The following is a 15,000-nucleotide window of genomic DNA, read 5'->3' as shown; positions in this document are numbered from 1 at the left end:
GCTCAGGGTGGTATGGCCGTAAGCCGACGGGCTGGGGACACAGACTCCTTTTATAGACTAGGCAAGGCCCCCTGCTCGTGGAGGAGCTCAAAAGTCAGCCTTTCGAACACACTGCACTTGAGCCTTTATCTCCACTACCTGCTACACTCTATTCCAGTATTAGGAAGCTACACCGAGATGGGTAAGCTGCTCCCCATCTCCAAGCTTCTCACGTGCTTGCAGAGCGACATCCAAGGCTGAAACTAGAAGGACGTTAACGTGTGCCCGTGCGTCAACGTAATTGCAAGCCCATGTTTCTTGTAAGGAAGCAACAGTGTAAAAGCTTACAGCACCTGGTATTCCCAGGCGGTCTCCCATCCAAGTACTAACCAGGCCCGACCCTGCTTAGCTTCCGAGATCAGACGAGATCGGGCGTGCTCAGGGTGGTATGGCCGTAAGCCGACGGGCTGGGGACACAGACTCCTTTTATAGACTAGGCAAGGCCCCCTGCTCGTGGAGGAGCTCAAAGGTCAGCCTTTCGAACGTTCAAGAGTTTAAGTTGTTTTTGGTGGGCTTTGCTGTATGGCCGCGCCCTTTGAGTGTGTCAAATGTCAAGCAGCTGTCCGTCAAGGCTCAGAGTGCACTTAGATCACCTTGGGGCGGAGGTGATCAGCAGCAGCCTTTGTTATGCGCACTTAAAAAACATGGCACCACAACAAGTAACTTGTGTGCCAAGATCTTGAGTTGGCCCCAGACACTTGTGGGCCATCGCTTCTCGGCCTTTTGGCTAAGATCAAGTGTAGTATCTGTTCTTATCAGTTTAATATCTGATATGTCCACTATATGGGGATTAAATATTAAATGCATTTTTGAGCATTGGGAGGTGAAAACTGGGGCTTGCTCTCTTCACTCCTTGCATTGACCTGGCATTGCAGTGCCACCAGGAACGGTGCACCATTCTCTTTTTTCTGTGAAAACCAAAGCAAGGCTGGAACTAGAAGGACGTTAACGTGTGCCTGTGCCCGTGCCCGTGCCCGTGCGTCAACGTAATTGCAAGCCCATGTTTCTTGTAAGGAAGCAGCAGTGTAAAAGCTTACAGCACCTGGTTTTCCCAGGCTGTCTTTCATCCAAGTACTAACCAGCCCCGACCCTGCTTAGCTTCCGAGATCAGACGAGATCGGGCGTGCTCAGGGAGGTATGGCCGTAAGCCCAGGGGCCGGGGACACAGACTCCTTTTATAGACTAGGCAAGGCCCCCTGCTCGTGGAGGAGCTCAAAAGTTAGCCTTTCGAACACACTAAACTTGAGCCTTTATCTCCACTACCTGCTACACTCTATTCCAGTATTAGGAAGCTACACCGAGATGGGTAAGCTGCTCCCCATCTCCAAGCTTCTCACATGCTTGCAGAGCGACATCCAAGGCTGAAACTAGAAGGACGTTAACGTGTGCCAACGTAATTGCAAGCCCATGTTTCTTGTAAGGAAGCAGCAGTGTAATAGCTTACAGCACCTGGTATTCCCAGGCGGTCTCCCATCCAAGTACTAACCAGGCCCGACCCTGCTTAGCTTCCGAGATCAGACGAGATCGGGCGTGCTCAGGGTGGTATGGCGGTAAGCCGACGGGCTGGGGACACAGACTCCTTTTATAGACTAGGCAAGGCCCCCTGCTCGTGGAGGAGCTCAAAAGTCAGCCTTTCGAACACACTGCACTTGAGCCTTTATCTCCACTACCTGCTACACTCTATTCCAGTATTAGGAAGCTACACCGAGATGGGTAAGCTACTCCCCATCTCCAAGCTTCTCAGGTGCTTGCAGAGCGACATCCAAGGCTGAAACTAGAAGGACGTTAACGTGTGCCCGTGCGTCAACGTAATTGCAAGCCCATGTTTCTTGTAAGGAAGCAGCAGTGTAAAAGCTTACAGCACCTGGTATTCCCATGCGGTCTCCCATCCAAGTACTAACCAGGCCCGACCCTGCTTAGCTTCCGAGATCAGACGAGATCGGGCGTGCTCAGGGTGGTATGGCCGTAAGCCGACGGGCTGGGGACACAGACTCCTTTTATAGACTAGGCAAGGCCCCCTGCTCGTGGAGGAGCTCAAAAGTCAGCCTTTCGAACACACTGCACTTGAGCCTTTATCTCCACTACCTGCTACACTATATTCCAGTATTAGGAAGCTACATCGAGATGGGTAAGCTGCTGCCCATCTCCAAGCTTCTCACGTGCTTGCAGAGCGACATCCAAGGCTGAAACTAGAAGGACGTTAACGTGTGCCTGTGCGTCAACGTAATTGCAAGCCCATGTTTCTTGTAAGGAAGCAGCAGTGTAAAAGCTTACAGCACCTGGTATTCCCAGGCGGTCTCCCATCCAAGTACTAAACAGGCCCGACCCTGCTTAGCTTCCGAGATCAGACGAGATCGAGCGTGCTCAGGGTGGTTTGGCCGTAAGCCCAGGGGCCGTGGACACAGACTCCTTTTATAGACTAGGCAAGGCCCCCTGCTCGTGGAGGAGCTCAAAAGTCAGCCTTTCGAACACACTAAACTTGAGCCTTTATCTCCACTACCTGCTACACTCTATTCCAGTATTAGGAAGCTACACCGAGATGGGTAAGCTGCTCCCCATCTCCAAGCTTCTCACATGCTTGCAGAGCGACATCCAAGGCTGAAACTAGAAGGACGTTAACATGTTCCCGTGCGTCAACGTAATTGCAAGCCCATGTTTCTTGTAAGGAAGCAGCAGTGTAAAAGCTTACAGCACCTGGTATTCCCAGGCGGTCTCCCATCCAAGTACTAACCAGGCCCGACCCTGCTTAGCTTCCGAGATCAGACGAGATCGGGCGTGCTCAGGGTGGTATGGCCGTAACCCGACGGGCTGGGGACACAGACTCCTTTTATAGACTAGGCAAGGCCCCCTGCTCGTGGAGGAGCTCAAAGGTCAGCCTTTCGAACGTTCAAGAGTTTAAGTTGTTTTTGGTGGGCTTTGCTGTATGGCCGCGCCCTTTGAGTGTGTCAAATGTCAAGCAGCTGTCCATCAAGGCTCAGAGGTGCACTTAGATCACCTTGGGGCGGAGGTGATCAGCAGCAGCCTTTGTTATGCGCACTTAAAAAACATGGCACCACAACAAGTAACTTGTGTGCCAAGATCTTGAGTTGGCCCCACACACTTGTTGGCCATCGCTTCTCGGCCTTTTGGCTAAGATCAAGTGTAGTATCTGTTCTTATCAGTTTAATATCTGATATGTCCTCTATATGGGGATTAAATATTAAATGCATTTTTGAGCATTGGGAGGTGAAAACTGGGGCTTGCTCTCTTCACTCCTTGCATTGACCTGGCATTGCAGTGCCACCAGGAACGGTGCACCATTCTCTTTTTTCTGTGAAAACCAAAGCAAGGCTGGAACTAGAAGGACGTTAACGTGTGCCTGTGCCCGTGCCCGTGCGTCAACGTAATTGCAAGCCCATGTTTCTTGTAAGGAAGCAGCAGTGTAAAAGCTTACAGCACCTGGTATTCCCAGGCGGTCTCCCATCCAAGTACTAACCAGGCCCGACCCTGCTTAGCTTCCGAGATCAGACGAGATCGGGTGTGCTCAGGGTGGTATGGCCGTAAGCCGACGGGCTGGGGACACAGACTCCTTTTATAGACTAGGAAAGGCCCCCTGCTCGTGGAGGAGCTCAAAAGTCAGCCTTTCGAACACACTGCACTTGAGCCTTTATCTCCACTACCTGCTACACTATATTCCAGTATTAGGAAGCTACATCGAGATGGGTAAGCTGCTGCCCATCTCCAAGCTTCTCACGTGCTTGCAGAGCGACATCCAAGGCTGAAACTAGAAGGACGTTAACGTGTGCCCGTGCGTCAACGTAATTGCAAGCCCATGTTTCTTGTAAGGAAGCAGCAGTGTAAAAGCTTACAGCACCTGGTATTCCCAGGCGGTCTCCCATCCAAGTACTAACCAGGCCCGACCCTGCTTAGCTTCCGAGATCAGACGAGATCGGGCGTGCTCAGGGTGGTATGGCCGTAAGCCGACGGGCTGGGGACACAGACTCCTTTTATAGACTAGGAAAGGCCCCCTGCTCGTGGAGGAGCTCAAAAGTCAGCCTTTCGAACACACTGCACTTGAGCCTTTATCTCCACTACCTGCTACACTATATTCCAGTATTAGGAAGCTACATCGAGATGGGTAAGCTGCTGCCCATCTCCAAGCTTCTCACGTGCTTGCAGAGCGACATCCAAGGCTGAAACTAGAAGGACGTTAACGTGTGCCCGTGCGTCAACGTAATTGCAAGCCCATGTTTCTTGTAAGGAAGCAGCAGTGTAAAAGCTTACAGCACCTGGTATTCCCAGGCGGTCTCCCATCCAAGTACTAAACAGGCCCGACCCTGCTTAGCTTCCGAGATCAGACGAGATCGAGCGTGCTCAGGGTGGTATGGCCGTAAGCCCAGGGGCCGGGGACACAGACTCCTTTTATAGACTAGGCAAGGCCCCCTGCTCGTGGAGGAGCTCAAAAGTTAGCCTTTCGAACACACTAAACTTGAGCCTTTATCTCCACTACCTGCTACACTCTATTCCAGTATTAGGAAGCTACACCGAGATGGGTAAGCTGCTCCCCATCTCCAAGCTTCTCACATGCTTGCAGAGCGACATCCAAGGCTGAAACTAGAAGGACATTAACGTGTGCCCGTGCGTCAACGTAATTGCAAGCCCATGTTTCTTGTAAGGAAGCAGCAGTGTAAAAGCTTACAGCACCTGGTATTCCCAGGCGGTCTCCCATCCAAGTACTAACCAGGCCCGACCCTGCTTAGCTTCCGAGATCAGGCGAGATCGGGCGTGCTCAGGGTGGTATGGCCGTAAGCCGGCGGGCTGGGGACACAGACTCCTTTTATAGACTAGGCAAGGCCCCCTGCTCGTGGAGGAGCTCAAAGGTCAGCCTTTCGAACGTTCAAGAGTTTAAGTTGTTTTTGGTGGGCTTTGCTGTATGGCCGCGCCCTTTGAGTGTGTCAAATGTCAAGCAGCTGTCCGTCAAGGCTCAGAGGTGCACTTAGATCACCTTGGGGCGGAGGTGATCAGCAGCAGCCTTTGTTATGCGCACTTAAAAAACATGGCACCACAACAAGTAACTTGCGTGCCAAGATCTTGAGTTGGCCCCAGACACTTGTGGGCCATCGCTTCTCGGCCTTTTGGCTAAGATCAAGTGTAGTATCTGTTCTTATCAGTTTGATATCTGATATGTCCTCTATATGGGGATTAAATATTAAATGCATTTTTGAGCATTGGGAGGTGAAAACTGGGGCTTGCTCTCTTCACTCCTTGCATTGACCTGGCATTGCAGTGCCACCAGGAACGGTGCACCATTCTCTTTTTTCTGTGAAAACCAAAGCAAGGCTGGAACTAGAAGGACGTTAACGTGTGCCTGTGCCCGTGCCCGTGCGTCAACGTAATTGCAAGCCCATGTTTCTTGTAAGGAAGCAGCAGTGTAAAAGCTTACAGCACCTGGTATTCCCAGGCGGTCTCCCATCCAAGTACTAACCAGGCCCGACCCTGCTTAGCTTCCGAGATCAGACGAGATCGGGCGTGCTCAGGGTGGTATGGCCGTAAGCCGACGGGCTGGGGACACAGACTCCTTTTATAGACTAGGCAAGGCCCCCTGCTCGTGGAGGAGCTCAAAAGTCAGCCTTTCGAACACACTGCACTTGAGCCTTTATCTCCACTACCTGCTACACTCTATTCCAGTATTAGGAAGCTACACCGAGATGGGTAAGCTGCTCCCCATCTCCAAGCTTCTCACGTGCTTGCAGAGCGACATCCAAGGCTGAAACTAGAAGGACGTTAACGTGTGCCCGTGCGTCACCGTAATTGCAAGCCCATGTTTCTTGTAAGGAAGCAGCAGTGTAAAAGCTTACAGCACCTGGTATTCCCAGGCGGTCTCCCATCCAAGTACTAACCAGGCCCGACCCTGCTTAGCTTCCGAGATCAGACGAGATCGGGCGTGCTCAGGGTGGTATGGCCGTAAGCCGATGGGCTGGGGACACAGACTCCTTTTATAGACTAGGCAAGGCCCCCTGCTCGTGGAGGAGCTCAAAAGTCAGCCTTTCGAACACACTGCACTTGAGCCTTTATCTCCACTACCTGCTACACTATATTCCAGTATTAGGAAGCTACACCGAGATGGTTAAGCTGCTGCCCATCTCCAAGCTTCTCACGTGCTTGCAGAGCGACATCCAAGGCTGAAACTAGAAGGAGGTTAACGTGTGCCCGTGCGTCAACGTAATTGCAAGCCCATGTTTCTTGTAAGGAAGCAGCAGTGTAAAAGCTTACAGCACCTGGTATTCACAGGCGGTCTCCCATCCAAGTACTAACCAGGCCCGACCCTGCTTAGCTTCCGAGATCAGACGAGATCGAGCGTGCTCAGGGTGGTATGGCCGTAAGCCGACGGGCTGGGGACACAGACTCCTTTTATAGACTAGGCAAGGCCCCCTGCTCGTGGAGGAGCTCAAAGGTCAGCCTTTCGAACGTTCAAGAGTTTAAGTTGTTTTTGGTGGGCTTTGCTGTATGGCCGCGCCCTTTGAGTGTGTCAAATGTCAAGCAGCTGTCCGTCAAGGCTCAGAGTGCACTTAGATCACCTTGGGGCGGAGGTGATCAGCAGCAGCCTTTGTTATGCGCACTTAAAAAACATGGCACCACAACAAGTAACTTGTGTGCCAAGATCTTGAGTTGGCCCCAGACACTTGTGGGCCATCGCTTCTCGGCCTTTTGGCTAAGATCAAGTGTAGTATCTGTTCTTATCAGTTTAATATCTGATATGTCCACTATATGGGGATTAAATATTAAATGCATTTTTGAGCATTGGGAGGTGAAAACTGGGGCTTGCTCTCTTCACTCCTTGCATTGACCTGGCATTGCAGTGCCACCAGGAACGGTGCACCATTCTCTTTTTTCTGTGAAAACCAAAGCAAGGCTGGAACTAGAAGGACGTTAACGTGTGCCTGTGCCCGTGCCCGTGCCCGTGCGTCAACGTAATTGCAAGCCCATGTTTCTTGTAAGGAAGCAGCAGTGTAAAAGCTTACAGCACCTGGTTTTCCCAGGCTGTCTTTCATCCAAGTACTAACCAGCCCCGACCCTGCTTAGCTTCCGAGATCAGACGAGATCGGGCGTGCTCAGGGAGGTATGGCCGTAAGCCTACGGGCTGGGGACACAGACTCCTTTTATAGACTAGGCAAGGCCCCCTGCTCGTGGAGGAGCTCAAAAGTCACCCTTTCGAACGTTCAAGAGTTTAAGTTGTTTTTGGTGGGCTTTGCTGTATGGCCGCGCCCTTTGAGTGTGTCAAATGTCAAGCAGCTGTCCGTCAAGGCTCAGAGGTGCACTTAGATCACCTTGGGGCGGAGGTGATCAGCAGCAGCCTTTGTTATGCGCACTTAAAAAACATGGCACCACAACAAGTAACTTGTGTGCCAAGATCTTGAGTTGGCCCAAGACACTTGTGGGCCATCCCTTCTCGGCCTTTTGGCTAAGATCAAGTGTAGTATCTGTTCTTATCAGTTTAATATCTGATATGTCCTCTATATGGGGATTAAATATTAAATGCATTTTTGAGCATTGGGAAGTGAAAACTGGGGCTTGCTCTCTTCACTCCTTGCATTGACCTGGCATTGCAGTGCCACCAGGAACGGTGCACCATTCTCTTTTTTCTGTGAAAACCAAAGCAAGGCTGGAACTAGAAGGACGTTAACGTGTGCCTGTGCCCGTGCCCGTGCGTCAACGTAATTGCAAGCCCATGTTTCTTGTAAGGAAGCAGCAGTATAAAAGCTTACAGCACCTGGTATTCCCAGGCGGTCTCCCATCCAAGTACTAACCAGGCCCGACCCTGCTTAGCTTCCGAGATCAGACGAGATCGGGCGTGTTCAGGGTGGTATGGCCGTAAGCCGACGGGCTGGGGACACAGACTCCTTTTATAGACTAGGCAAGGCCCCCTGCTCGTGGAGGAGCTGAAAGGTCAGCCTTTCGAACGTTCAAGAGTTTAAGTTGTTTTTGGTGGGCTTTGCTGTATGGCCGCGCCCTTTGAGTGTGTCAAATGTCAAGCAGCTGTCCGTCAAGGCTCAGAGGTGCACTTAGATCACCTTGGGGCGGAGGTGATCAGCAGCAGCCTTTGTTATGCGCACTTAAAAAACATGGCACCACAACAAGTAACTTGTGTGCCAAGATCTTGAGTTGGCCCCAGACAATTGTGGGCCATCGCTTCTCGGCCTTTTGGCTAAGATCAAGTGTAGTATCTGTTCTTATCAGTTTAATATCTGATATGTCCTCTATATGGGGATTAAATATTAAATGCATTTTTGAGCATTGGGAGGTGAAAACTGGGGCTTGCTCTCTTCACTCCTTGCATTGACCTGGCATTGCAGTGCCACCAGGAACGGTGCACCATTCTCTTTTTTCTGTGAAAACCAAAGCAAGGCTGGAACTAGAAGGACGTTAACGTGTGCCTGTGCCCGTGCCCGTGCGTCAACGTAATTGCAAGCCCATGTTTCTTGTAAGGAAGCAGCAGTGTAAAAGCTTACAGCACCTGGTATTCCCAGGCGGTCTCCCATCCAAGTACTAACCAGGCCCGACCCTGCTTAGCTTCCGAGATCAGACGAGATCGGGCGTGCTCAGGGTGGTATGGCCGCAAGCCGGCGGGCTGGGGACACAGACTCCTTTTATAGACTAGGCAAGGCCCCCTGCACTTGAGCCTTTATCTCCACTACCTGCTACACTATATTCCAGTATTAGGAAGCTACATCGCGATGGGTAAGCTGCTGCCCATCTCCAAGCTTCTCACGTGCTTGCAGAGCGACATCCAAGGCTGAAACTAGAAGGACGTTAACGTGTGCCCGTGCGTCAACGTAATTGCAAGCCCATGTTTCTTGTAAGGAAGCAGCAGTGTAAAAGCTTACAGCACCTGGTATTCCCAGGCGGTCTCCCATCCAAGTACTAAACAGGCCCGACCCTGCTTAGCGTCCGAGATCAGACGAGATCGAGCGTGCTCAGGGTGGTATGGCCGTAAGCCCAGGGGCCGGGGACACAGACTCCTTTTATAGACTAGGCAAGGCCCCCTGCTCGTGGAGGAGCTCAAAAGTTAGCCTTTCGAACACACTAAACTTGAGCCTTTATCTCCACTACCTGCTACACTCTATTCCAGTATTAGGAAGCTACACCGAGATGGGTAAGCTGCTCCCCATCTCCAAGCTTCTCACATGCTTGCAGAGCGACATCCAAGGCTGAAAGTAGAATGACATTAACGTGTGCCCGTGCGTCAACGTAATTGCAAGCCCATGTTTCTTGTAAGGAAGCAGCAGTGTAAAAGCTTACAGCACCTGGTATTCCCAGGCGGTCTCCCATCCAAGTACTAACCAGGCCCGACCCTGCTTAGCTTCCGAGATCAGACGAGATCGGGCGTGCTCAGGGTGGTATGGCCGTAAGCCGGCGGGCTGGGGACACAGACTCCTTTTATAGACTAGGCAAGGCCCCCTGCTCGTGGAGGAGCTCAAAGGTCAGCCTTTCGAACGTTCAAGAGTTTAAGTTGTTTTTGGTGGGCTTTGCTGTATGGCCGCGCCCTTTGAGTGTGTCAAATGTCAAGCAGCTGTCCGTCAAGGCTCAGAGGTGCACTTAGATCACCTTGGGGCGGAGGTGATCAGCAGCAGCCTTTGTTATGCGCACTTAAAAAACATGGCACCACAACAAGTAACTTGTGTGCCAAGATCTTGAGTTGGCCCCACACACTTGTGGGCCATCGCTTCTCGGCCTTTTGGCTAAGATCAAGTGTAGTATCTGTTCTTATCAGTTTAATATCTGATATGTCCTCTATATGGGGATTAAATATTAAATGCATTTTTGAGCATTGGGAGGTGAAAACTGGGGCTTGCTCTCTTCACTCCTTGCATTGACCTGGCATTGCAGTGCCACCAGGAACGGTGCACCATTCTCTTTTTTCTGTGAAAACCAAAGCAAGGCTGGAACTAGAAGGACGTTAACGTGTGCCTGTGCCCGTGCCCGTGCGTCAACGTAATTGCAAGCCCATGTTTCTTGTAAGGAAGCAGCAGTGTAAAAGCTTACAGCACCTGGTATTCCCAGGCGGTCTCCCATCCAAGTACTAAACAGGCCCGACCCTGCTTAGCTTCCGAGATCAGACGAGATCGAGCGTGCTCAGGGTGGTATGGCCGTAAGCCCAGGGGGCCGGGGACACAGACTCCTTTTATAGACTAGGCAAGGCCCCCTGCTCGTGGAGGAGCTCAAAAGTTAGCCTTTCGAACACACTAAACTTGAGCCTTTATCTCCACTACCTGCTACACTCTATTCCAGTATTAGGAAGCTACACCGAGATGGGTAAGCTGCTCCCCATCTCCAAGCTTCTCATGTGCTTGCAGAGCGACATCCAAGGCTGGAACTAGAAGGACGTTAACGTGTGCCCGTGCGTCAACGTAATTGCAAGCCCATGTTTCTTGTAAGGAAGCAGCAGTGTAAAAGCTTACAGCACCTGGTATTCCCAGGCGGTCTCCCATCCAAGTACTAACCAGGCCCGACCCTGCTTTGCTTCCGAGATCAGACGAGATCGGGCGTGCTCAGGGTGGTATGGCCGTAAGCCGACGGGCTGGGGACACAGACTCCTTTTATAGACTAGGCAAGGCCCCCTGCTCGTGGAGGAGCTCAAAAGTCAGCCTTTCGAACACACTGCACTTGAGCCTTTATCTCCACTACCTGCTACACTCTATTCCAGTATTAGGAAGCTACACCGAGATGGGTAAGCTGCTCCCCATCTCCAAGCTTCTCACGTGCTTGCAGAGCGACATCCAAGGCTGAAACTAGAAGGACGTTAACGTGTGCCCGTGCGTCAACGTAATTGCAAGCCCATGTTTCTTGTAAGGAAGCAGCAGTGTAAAAGCTTACAGCACCTGATATTCCCAGGCGGTCTCCCATCCAAGTACTAACCAGGCCCGACCCTGCTTAGCTTCCGAGATCAGACGAGATCGGGCGTGCTCAGGGTGGTATGGCCGTAAGCCGACGGGCTGGGGACACAGACTCCTTTTATAGACTAGGCAAGGCCCCCTGCTCGTGGAGGAGCTCAAAAGTCAGCCTTTCGAACACACTGCACTTGAGCCTTTATCTCCACTACCTGCTACACTCTATTCCAGTATTAGGAAGCTACACCGAGATGGGTAAGCTGCTCCCCATCTCCAAGCTTCTCACGTGCTTGCAGAGCGACATCCAAGGCTGAAACTAGACGGACGTTAACATGTGCCCATGCGTCAATGTAATTGCAAGCCCATGTTTCTTGTAAGGAAGCAGCAGTGTAAAAGCTTACAGCACCTGGTATTCCCAGGCGGTCTCCCATCCAAGTACTAACCAGGCCCGACCCTGCTTAGCTTCCGAGATCAGACGAGATCGGGCGTGCTCAGGGTGGTATGGCCGTAAGCCGACGGGCTGGGGACACAGACTCCTTTTATAGACTAGGCAAGGCCCCCTGCTCGTGGAGGAGCTCAAAGGTCAGCCTTTCGAACGTTCAAGAGTTTAAGTTGTTTTTGGTGGGCTTTGCTGTATGGCCGCGCCCTTTGAGTGTGTCAAATGTCAAGCAGCTGTCCGTCAAGGCTCAGAGGTGCACTTAGATCACCTTGGGGCAGAGGTGATCAGCAGCAGCCTTTGTTATGCGCACTTAAAAAACATGGCACCACAACAAGTAACTTGTGTGCCAAGATCTTGAGTTGGCCCAAGACACTTGTGGGCCATCGCTTCTCGGCCTTTTGGCTAAGATCAAGTGTAGTATCTGTTCTTATCAGTTTAATATCTGATATGTCCTCTATATGGGGATTAAATATTAAATGCATTTTTGAGCATTGGGAGGTGAAAACTGGGGCTTGCTCTCTTCACTCCTTGCATTGACCTGGCATTGCAGTGCCACCAGGAACGGTGCACAATTCTCTTTTTTCTGTGAAAACCAAAGCAAGGCTGGAACTAGAAGGACGTTAACGTGTGCCTGTGCCCGTGCCCGTGCGTCAACGTAATTGCAAGCCCATGTTTCTTGTAAGGAAGCAGCAGTGTAAAAGCTTACAGCACCTGGTATTCCCAGGCGGTCTCCCATCCAAGTACTAACCAGGCCCGACCCTGCTTAGCTTCCGAGATCAGACGAGATCGGGCGTGCTCAGGGTGGTATGGCCGTAAGCCGACGGGCTGGGGACACAGACTCCTTTTATAGACTAGGCAAGGCCCCCTGCTCGTGGAGGAGCTCAAAAGTCAGCCTTTCGAACACACTGCACTTGAGCCTTTATCTCCACTACCTGCTACACTCTATTCCAGTATTAGGAAGCTACACCGAGATGGGTAAGCTGCTCCCCATCTCCAAGCTTCTCATGTGCTTGCAGAGCGACATCCAAGGCTGGAACTAGAAGGACGTTAACGTGTGCCCGTGCGTCAACGTAATTGCAAGCCCATGTTTCTTGTAAGGAAGCAGCAGTGTAAAACCTTACAGCACCTGGTATTCCCAGGCGGTCTCCCATCCAAGTACTAACCAGGCCCGACCCTGCTTAGCTTCCGAGATCAGACGAGATCGGGCGTGCTCAGGGTGGTATGGCCGTAAGCCGACGGGCTGGGGACACAGACTCCTTTTATAGACTAGGCAAGGCCCCCTGCTCGTGGAGGAGCTCAAAAGTCAGCCTTTCGAACACACTGCACTTGAGCCTTTATCTCCACTACCTGCTACACTCTATTCCAGTATTAGGAAGCTACACCGAGATGGGTAAGCTGCTCCCCATCTCCAAGCTTCTCACGTGCTTGCAGAGCGACATCCAAGGCTGAAACTAGACGGACGTTAACATGTGCCCGTGCGTCAATGTAATTGCAAGCCCATGTTTCTTGTAAGGAAGCAGCAGTGTAAAAGCTTACAGCACCTGGTATTCCCAGGCGGTCTCCCATCCAAGTACTAACCAGGCCCGACCCTGCGTAGCTTCCGAGATCAGACGAGATCGGGCGTGCTCAGGGTGGTATGGCCGTAAGCCAACGGGCTGGGGACACAGACTCCTTTTATAGACTAGGCAAGGCCCCCTGCTCGTGGAGGAGCTCAAAAGTCAGCCTTTCGAACACACTGCACTTGAGCCTTTATCTCCACTACCTGCTACACTCTATTCCAGTATTAGGAAGCTACACCGAGATGGGTAAGCTGCTCCCCATCTCCAAGCTTCTCACATGCTTGCAGAGCGACATCCAAGGCTGAAACTAGAAGGACGTTAACGTGTGCCCGTGCGTCAACGTAATTGCAAGCCCATGTTTCTTGTAAGGAAGCAGCAGTGTAAAAGCTTACAGCACCTGGTATTCCCAGGCGGTCTCCCATCCAAGTACTAACCAGGCCCGACCCTGCTTAGCTTCCGAGATCAGACGAGATCGGGCGTGCTCAGGGTGGTATGGCCGTAAGCCGATGGGCTGGGGACACAGACTCCTTTCATAGACTAGGCAAGGCCCCCTGCTCGTGGAGGAGCTCAAAAGTCAGCCTTTCGAACACACTGCACTTGAGCCTTTATCTCCACTACCTGCTACACTATATTCCAGTATTAGGAAGCTACACCGAGATGGGTAAGCTGCTGCCCATCTCCAAGCTTCTCACGTGCTTGCAGAGCGACATCCAAGGCTGAAACTAGAAGGAGGTTAACGTGTGCCCGTGCGTCAACGTAATTGCAAGCCCATGTTTCTTGTAAGGAAGCAGCAGTGTAAAAGCTTACAGCACCTGGTATTCCCAGGCGGTCTCCCATCCAAGTACTAACCAGGCCCGACCCTGCTTAGCTTCCGAGATCAGACGAGATCGGGCGTGCTCAGGGTGGTATGGCCGTAAGCCGATGGGCTGGGGACACAGACTCCTTTTATAGACTAGGCAAGGCCCCCTGCTCGTGGAGGAGCTCAAAGGTCAGCCTCTCGAACGTTCAAGAGTTTAAGTTGTTTTTGGTGGGCTTTGCTGTATGGCCGCGCCCTTTGAGTGTGTCAAATGTCAAGCAGCTGTCCGTCAAGGCTCAGAGGTGCACTTAGATCACCTTGGGGCAGAGGTGATCAGCAGCAGCCTTTGTTATGCGCACTTAAAAAACATGGCACCACAACAAGTAACTTGTGTGCCAAGATCTTGAGTTGGCCCAAGACACTTGTGGGCCATCGCTTCTAGGCCTTTTGGCTAAGATCAAGTGTAGTATCTGTTCTTATCAGTTTAATATCTGATATGTCCTCTATATGGGGATTAAATATTAAATGCATTTTTGAGCATTGGGAGGTGAAAACTGGGGCTTGCTCTCTTCACTCCTTGCATTGACCTGGCATTGCAGTGCCACCAGGAACTGTGCACAATTCTCTTTTTTCTGTGAAAACCAAAGCAAGGCTGGAACTAGAAGGACGTTAACGTGTGCCTGTGCCCGTGCCCGTGCGTCAACGTAATTGCAAGCCCATGTTTCTTGTAAGGAAGCAGCAGTGTAAAAGCTTACAGCACCTGGTATTCCCAGGCGGTCTCCCATCCAAGTACTAACCAGGCCTGATCCTGCTTAGCTTCCGAGATCAGACGAGATCGGGCGTGCTCAGGGTGGTATGGCCGTAAGCCGACGGGCTGGGGACACAGACTCCTTTTATAGACTAGGCAAGGCCCCCTGCTCGTGGAGGAGCTCAAAAGTCAGCCTTTCGAACACACTGCACTTGAGCCTTTATCTCCACTACCTGCTACACTCTATTCCAGTATTAGGAAGCTACACCGAGATGGGTAAGCTGCTCCCCATCTCCAAGCTTCTCACGTGCTTGCAGAGCGACATCCAAGGCTGAAACTAGAAGGACGTTAACGTGTGCCCGTGCGTCAACGTAATTGCAAGCCCATGTTTCTTGTAAGGAAGCAGCAGTGTAAAAGCTTACAGCACCTGATATTCCCAGGCGGTCTCCCATCCAAGTACTAACCAGACCCGACCCTGCTTAGCTTCCGAGATCAGACGAGATCGGGTGTGCTCAGGGTGGTATGGCCGTAAGCCGACGGGCTGGGGACAC

The 15,000-nt window shown here is 51.6% G+C and overlaps 37 non-coding genes and 2 pseudogenes across 37 annotated transcripts in view; 9 read left to right on the top strand and 30 right to left on the bottom strand.

Annotated features, from left to right (window-relative positions):
• The window catches only part of LOC131477858 (5S ribosomal RNA), a 119-nt gene extending 95 nt beyond the window's left edge, over window positions 1-24 (bottom strand). The window contains exon 1 of the ribosomal RNA XR_009244178.1: window positions 1-24. This exon is cut by the window's left edge and continues 95 nt beyond it. This is a non-coding gene — a ribosomal RNA (5S ribosomal RNA).
• A 296-nt stretch (window positions 25-320) lies between these two features.
• LOC131476575 (5S ribosomal RNA) lies at window positions 321-439 on the bottom strand. Its single transcript, XR_009242940.1, has one exon. It is a non-coding gene; the product is annotated as a 5S ribosomal RNA (ribosomal RNA).
• Window positions 440-746: 307 nt separating this feature from the next.
• On the top strand, window positions 747-939 carry LOC131442496 (U2 spliceosomal RNA). The gene has a single exon (XR_009233069.1). It is a non-coding gene; the product is annotated as a U2 spliceosomal RNA (small nuclear RNA).
• Window positions 940-1,069: 130 nt separating this feature from the next.
• LOC131441474 (5S ribosomal RNA) lies at window positions 1,070-1,188 on the bottom strand (annotated as a pseudogene).
• A 288-nt stretch (window positions 1,189-1,476) lies between these two features.
• LOC131477805 (5S ribosomal RNA) lies at window positions 1,477-1,595 on the bottom strand. The gene has a single exon (XR_009244125.1). It is a non-coding gene; the product is annotated as a 5S ribosomal RNA (ribosomal RNA).
• Window positions 1,596-1,891: 296 nt separating this feature from the next.
• On the bottom strand, window positions 1,892-2,010 carry LOC131477033 (5S ribosomal RNA). The gene has a single exon (XR_009243389.1). It is a non-coding gene; the product is annotated as a 5S ribosomal RNA (ribosomal RNA).
• A 296-nt stretch (window positions 2,011-2,306) lies between these two features.
• LOC131441058 (5S ribosomal RNA) lies at window positions 2,307-2,425 on the bottom strand. Its single transcript, XR_009231735.1, has one exon. It is a non-coding gene; the product is annotated as a 5S ribosomal RNA (ribosomal RNA).
• Window positions 2,426-2,721: 296 nt separating this feature from the next.
• On the bottom strand, window positions 2,722-2,840 carry LOC131477505 (5S ribosomal RNA). The gene has a single exon (XR_009243840.1). It is a non-coding gene; the product is annotated as a 5S ribosomal RNA (ribosomal RNA).
• A 308-nt stretch (window positions 2,841-3,148) lies between these two features.
• On the top strand, window positions 3,149-3,341 carry LOC131441993 (U2 spliceosomal RNA). The gene has a single exon (XR_009232580.1). It is a non-coding gene; the product is annotated as a U2 spliceosomal RNA (small nuclear RNA).
• Window positions 3,342-3,465: 124 nt separating this feature from the next.
• LOC131476827 (5S ribosomal RNA) lies at window positions 3,466-3,584 on the bottom strand. The gene has a single exon (XR_009243190.1). It is a non-coding gene; the product is annotated as a 5S ribosomal RNA (ribosomal RNA).
• A 296-nt stretch (window positions 3,585-3,880) lies between these two features.
• Window positions 3,881-3,999, bottom strand: LOC131476574 (5S ribosomal RNA). The gene has a single exon (XR_009242939.1). It is a non-coding gene; the product is annotated as a 5S ribosomal RNA (ribosomal RNA).
• A 296-nt stretch (window positions 4,000-4,295) lies between these two features.
• LOC131477765 (5S ribosomal RNA) lies at window positions 4,296-4,414 on the bottom strand. The gene has a single exon (XR_009244086.1). It is a non-coding gene; the product is annotated as a 5S ribosomal RNA (ribosomal RNA).
• Window positions 4,415-4,710: 296 nt separating this feature from the next.
• On the bottom strand, window positions 4,711-4,829 carry LOC131477552 (5S ribosomal RNA). Its single transcript, XR_009243885.1, has one exon. It is a non-coding gene; the product is annotated as a 5S ribosomal RNA (ribosomal RNA).
• Window positions 4,830-5,137: 308 nt separating this feature from the next.
• Window positions 5,138-5,330, top strand: LOC131442416 (U2 spliceosomal RNA). The gene has a single exon (XR_009232990.1). It is a non-coding gene; the product is annotated as a U2 spliceosomal RNA (small nuclear RNA).
• Window positions 5,331-5,454: 124 nt separating this feature from the next.
• LOC131476573 (5S ribosomal RNA) lies at window positions 5,455-5,573 on the bottom strand. Its single transcript, XR_009242938.1, has one exon. It is a non-coding gene; the product is annotated as a 5S ribosomal RNA (ribosomal RNA).
• Window positions 5,574-5,869: 296 nt separating this feature from the next.
• LOC131476572 (5S ribosomal RNA) lies at window positions 5,870-5,988 on the bottom strand. Its single transcript, XR_009242937.1, has one exon. It is a non-coding gene; the product is annotated as a 5S ribosomal RNA (ribosomal RNA).
• Window positions 5,989-6,284: 296 nt separating this feature from the next.
• Window positions 6,285-6,403, bottom strand: LOC131477714 (5S ribosomal RNA). The gene has a single exon (XR_009244038.1). It is a non-coding gene; the product is annotated as a 5S ribosomal RNA (ribosomal RNA).
• Window positions 6,404-6,710: 307 nt separating this feature from the next.
• Window positions 6,711-6,903, top strand: LOC131442495 (U2 spliceosomal RNA). Its single transcript, XR_009233068.1, has one exon. It is a non-coding gene; the product is annotated as a U2 spliceosomal RNA (small nuclear RNA).
• Window positions 6,904-7,033: 130 nt separating this feature from the next.
• LOC131441473 (5S ribosomal RNA) lies at window positions 7,034-7,152 on the bottom strand (annotated as a pseudogene).
• Window positions 7,153-7,460: 308 nt separating this feature from the next.
• Window positions 7,461-7,653, top strand: LOC131441514 (U2 spliceosomal RNA). The gene has a single exon (XR_009232119.1). It is a non-coding gene; the product is annotated as a U2 spliceosomal RNA (small nuclear RNA).
• Window positions 7,654-7,777: 124 nt separating this feature from the next.
• Window positions 7,778-7,896, bottom strand: LOC131442519 (5S ribosomal RNA). Its single transcript, XR_009233092.1, has one exon. It is a non-coding gene; the product is annotated as a 5S ribosomal RNA (ribosomal RNA).
• A 308-nt stretch (window positions 7,897-8,204) lies between these two features.
• LOC131441992 (U2 spliceosomal RNA) lies at window positions 8,205-8,397 on the top strand. Its single transcript, XR_009232579.1, has one exon. It is a non-coding gene; the product is annotated as a U2 spliceosomal RNA (small nuclear RNA).
• A 124-nt stretch (window positions 8,398-8,521) lies between these two features.
• LOC131477205 (5S ribosomal RNA) lies at window positions 8,522-8,640 on the bottom strand. The gene has a single exon (XR_009243555.1). It is a non-coding gene; the product is annotated as a 5S ribosomal RNA (ribosomal RNA).
• Window positions 8,641-8,896: 256 nt separating this feature from the next.
• LOC131441091 (5S ribosomal RNA) lies at window positions 8,897-9,015 on the bottom strand. Its single transcript, XR_009231767.1, has one exon. It is a non-coding gene; the product is annotated as a 5S ribosomal RNA (ribosomal RNA).
• Window positions 9,016-9,311: 296 nt separating this feature from the next.
• LOC131476571 (5S ribosomal RNA) lies at window positions 9,312-9,430 on the bottom strand. Its single transcript, XR_009242936.1, has one exon. It is a non-coding gene; the product is annotated as a 5S ribosomal RNA (ribosomal RNA).
• A 308-nt stretch (window positions 9,431-9,738) lies between these two features.
• LOC131441990 (U2 spliceosomal RNA) lies at window positions 9,739-9,931 on the top strand. The gene has a single exon (XR_009232578.1). It is a non-coding gene; the product is annotated as a U2 spliceosomal RNA (small nuclear RNA).
• Window positions 9,932-10,055: 124 nt separating this feature from the next.
• On the bottom strand, window positions 10,056-10,174 carry LOC131477764 (5S ribosomal RNA). The gene has a single exon (XR_009244085.1). It is a non-coding gene; the product is annotated as a 5S ribosomal RNA (ribosomal RNA).
• Window positions 10,175-10,471: 297 nt separating this feature from the next.
• Window positions 10,472-10,590, bottom strand: LOC131477307 (5S ribosomal RNA). The gene has a single exon (XR_009243652.1). It is a non-coding gene; the product is annotated as a 5S ribosomal RNA (ribosomal RNA).
• A 296-nt stretch (window positions 10,591-10,886) lies between these two features.
• LOC131477193 (5S ribosomal RNA) lies at window positions 10,887-11,005 on the bottom strand. The gene has a single exon (XR_009243543.1). It is a non-coding gene; the product is annotated as a 5S ribosomal RNA (ribosomal RNA).
• Window positions 11,006-11,301: 296 nt separating this feature from the next.
• LOC131476570 (5S ribosomal RNA) lies at window positions 11,302-11,420 on the bottom strand. The gene has a single exon (XR_009242935.1). It is a non-coding gene; the product is annotated as a 5S ribosomal RNA (ribosomal RNA).
• A 308-nt stretch (window positions 11,421-11,728) lies between these two features.
• Window positions 11,729-11,921, top strand: LOC131442310 (U2 spliceosomal RNA). The gene has a single exon (XR_009232886.1). It is a non-coding gene; the product is annotated as a U2 spliceosomal RNA (small nuclear RNA).
• A 124-nt stretch (window positions 11,922-12,045) lies between these two features.
• Window positions 12,046-12,164, bottom strand: LOC131476569 (5S ribosomal RNA). Its single transcript, XR_009242934.1, has one exon. It is a non-coding gene; the product is annotated as a 5S ribosomal RNA (ribosomal RNA).
• A 296-nt stretch (window positions 12,165-12,460) lies between these two features.
• Window positions 12,461-12,579, bottom strand: LOC131477596 (5S ribosomal RNA). Its single transcript, XR_009243925.1, has one exon. It is a non-coding gene; the product is annotated as a 5S ribosomal RNA (ribosomal RNA).
• A 296-nt stretch (window positions 12,580-12,875) lies between these two features.
• Window positions 12,876-12,994, bottom strand: LOC131477852 (5S ribosomal RNA). The gene has a single exon (XR_009244172.1). It is a non-coding gene; the product is annotated as a 5S ribosomal RNA (ribosomal RNA).
• Window positions 12,995-13,290: 296 nt separating this feature from the next.
• Window positions 13,291-13,409, bottom strand: LOC131476568 (5S ribosomal RNA). The gene has a single exon (XR_009242933.1). It is a non-coding gene; the product is annotated as a 5S ribosomal RNA (ribosomal RNA).
• Window positions 13,410-13,705: 296 nt separating this feature from the next.
• On the bottom strand, window positions 13,706-13,824 carry LOC131476566 (5S ribosomal RNA). The gene has a single exon (XR_009242931.1). It is a non-coding gene; the product is annotated as a 5S ribosomal RNA (ribosomal RNA).
• Window positions 13,825-14,132: 308 nt separating this feature from the next.
• LOC131442584 (U2 spliceosomal RNA) lies at window positions 14,133-14,325 on the top strand. Its single transcript, XR_009233155.1, has one exon. It is a non-coding gene; the product is annotated as a U2 spliceosomal RNA (small nuclear RNA).
• Window positions 14,326-14,449: 124 nt separating this feature from the next.
• LOC131441211 (5S ribosomal RNA) lies at window positions 14,450-14,568 on the bottom strand. Its single transcript, XR_009231884.1, has one exon. It is a non-coding gene; the product is annotated as a 5S ribosomal RNA (ribosomal RNA).
• Window positions 14,569-14,864: 296 nt separating this feature from the next.
• Window positions 14,865-14,983, bottom strand: LOC131477477 (5S ribosomal RNA). The gene has a single exon (XR_009243813.1). It is a non-coding gene; the product is annotated as a 5S ribosomal RNA (ribosomal RNA).
• Window positions 14,984-15,000: the final 17 nt, after the last annotated feature.

This window comes from Solea solea, chromosome 16 (genome assembly GCF_958295425.1).
Source record: "Solea solea chromosome 16, fSolSol10.1, whole genome shotgun sequence".
NCBI classification, from domain to species: domain Eukaryota; kingdom Metazoa; phylum Chordata; class Actinopteri; order Pleuronectiformes; family Soleidae; genus Solea; species Solea solea.
Note: the sequence above shows the minus strand (reverse complement) of the source record. Positions and strands in the feature narration are given on the sequence as shown.